Genomic DNA, 3,021 nt, shown 5'->3' with positions numbered 1-3,021 from the left:
CAGAGAGTAAATCTAGTGAACGCAAATTAACTAGAGTACTGGAGTATGCAGATTAAGATATATTTGTTTGAACAGAATGTGGCCATTTCTTCTTTACATTTGATTCTATTTTCTATGATCTTCCGGGCGTTTAGAAAATTTAAAAATGTATTTTTATCAAGTGATATCGCGCTTGTGTGTTTTTATGTACATGAGCAGTGACACATCGAAAGGTTGTCTCACTTTTCTTGAAACTGCACCGAGAGGATAACGAATATTTTCTTATACCAAGAATATTTTATATATCATTTTTTTTTATATAAAAAAATCATGCTAATTTTTTATATCAAGAATTAAAGTTGCTTTCCTGTTATCAAGAAATCAAATTATTGACTTTAAAAAATCATTTTGATATCAGAAATTCAATTTCTTGAGTTCAGAACATTTTTTTATGCCAAAAAAAATTATTTGTATATTTGGATATCAGAAAATCTATTTTTTTATAATCAGAAAATAAGACATAGATCAATTAACGATCGACTTTATCAATGTAATTTGTTATGCTACCTTTTCATCAGATATATGTTTCACACTATATGCTAGATGCATGTTAAGAAACTATAAAGTAGTCCGATTGGTAAATTTGATTTGATTATGGCAAGTTCTTTTATGACGACAGTAATCAACACTGCTTCGTCTCCGATCTGCAGACTATCCCGAAGACGTGCAAGAAAGACCCAAACGTTTACGGTTCCAAACGACGGCGACGCTCAATCATAGAAGAGTATAGTTAGTGTTTTCATTGAGTATGACCAAGATATTTTCATTGTGTTTTCAAATATCTGTTAATTTATATCTACGTGTATTTTTGTCTATAATCAAATCAATTAATTTATTGATTAAAGATTTTAAGGCTGTCGACAAAAATGTATAAAGCTGCAGCTAATATAAACAAGAGGCCCATGGGCTACATCGCTCACCTGAACAACACAAGGGATAATAAAATCAGCTGTATGGAGTCATATATACAAAATATCTGGACAATGTAGTAGCATTGATCCTGTATAAAAAGTTTTTTAAATTTTTCTCCGGATATTTTTATGTTGAACATTTTGCCCCTTTCGTAACTGGATCATTTTATAGTCATGTCACACTGAATATTTCAGTTCTCAAGAAGATCTTAATTAAACAAATAAGCCTTTAAAATTTGAACACTTTGTTGAGCCCAAGAATTGTCATGAGACCCCAGTCTAAACAAGTAATACACTGTACATTATAATAACACTTGAATTTTTTTAGAATAATTCTAAAAACTGTCCTATGTAAAATTTCGACCAACAATGTGAATCTCGGCCACAATGATTTGAACAAAATTTAATACTATCTAAGGATGCTCGCATACAAGTTATAGTTTTTCTGACCAATTGGATTTTGAGAAGAAGATTTTTAAAGATTTGTCTCTAAACATTCAAATGTTAAAATTCGACCTCCACCCCCCCCCCCCCCTATATTGAGGCCCCACCCAACCAAAGGTGATCGTGATTTTAACAAACTTGAATCTACCCTTACTGAGGATGCTTCCACACAAGTTATAGCTTTTTCTGACGAATGTCTATTGAGAATATTTTTTTCTATTTATATTCCTATGAAAACATTTGACTGCATCGTTGCCAAACCCTACCCCCGGTGATCATGATTTGAACAAACATGAATCTACTTTATCTGAGGATGCTTCTACACAAGTTACAGCTTTTCTGACCAATTATGATTTGAGAGAAAAAAAATTCTGTATATATTCATACAATATATAAAAATTTGACCCCCCCCCCCTTCAATTGTGGCCCAACGTTACCATCGGGATCATTATCTGGACAAACTTAAATTTACACTACCTATATATATTTTCTACTCAAGTTAAATCTTTTCTAAGCATTTAGTTTTTGAGGAGAATGCTGTTTCATTCTTAGCAAATTTACAACAATTCCTCATTATCTCCCTTTAAAAGCGGTAAGATACTTTAATTTTATAAACGGGAATCCTCTTCACCTGAAGGATACTTTGTGGAAAGTTTGATTGAAGTCGAACCAGTGGTTCTGGGGAATTTGAAAATCAGTGTAAACAGTTGACAGAGAGACAGGCTGACAGACAGACGGACGCCGGATTAAAAAGTGATCAGAATAGCTTACATGAGCTTTCAGCTCAGCCCTAAGGTCAGCCGACAGGTGAGCTAAAGGAATAAAGAACATGACAAAATCAACCGAGGTAGCTAATTACAACACGCAGACGATTCATTCATTCATGTAAAACTTTGATAATTTCAATAGAAAATCTATCTCTGCAAAATTAATACAAGCACGACAAATTCAAAATTCTTTCATAAAATTTTACATGTCTTAAACTGATATATACAACGTGATGTGAAAATAGAACAGATATTGGAAACTCATATGTACATATAATCACATACACATAGCTAACGTAATGATGTACATTAACAGTGATTTACTTTTTACAATCAATTTATCATCAGTAATTAATTTTAAAGAAAGATGTAAATATAAACACAGGCACGTAGCATCGTTTTTGAAAGTGGGGGGCCAGACTCATCCAAAAAATTCTTGACAAGCAAAAAAAAAAAAAAACAAACAAAAAAAGGGAAATTTAAACTTTTTCAAAATCTTCAAAATCCTAAACCGTGGGGGGGGGGGGGGGGGGGGGGGGGGGGGGGGGGGGCTGGCGAAGTATATAACTTCAATTTCACTCCTCATTTCCTTATTTTCATATCAATTTTTTACATACTCCCAAAAAAGTGGGGGGGGGGGGGGGCCAACTCCATGATAATTCAATTTTTTATATGTAAATTTTAAAAAATTGGCTGCTGCGAGAAAAAGTGGGGGGGGGGGGGGGGCCAGGCCCCCTGGCCCCCCCTGATGCTACGTGCCTGAAACAATAAAATACTTTCTTTGATGCGGGTTATAAAAGTAGCGACCATTGCAGAAAAATATCATGATTTTTTTCTGCAATGTCGCCGCATAAATCACC

This window comes from Magallana gigas, chromosome 5 (genome assembly GCF_963853765.1).
Source record: "Magallana gigas chromosome 5, xbMagGiga1.1, whole genome shotgun sequence".
NCBI lineage: Eukaryota > Metazoa > Mollusca > Bivalvia > Ostreida > Ostreidae > Magallana > Magallana gigas.
This window is presented reverse-complemented; position numbering follows the sequence as displayed.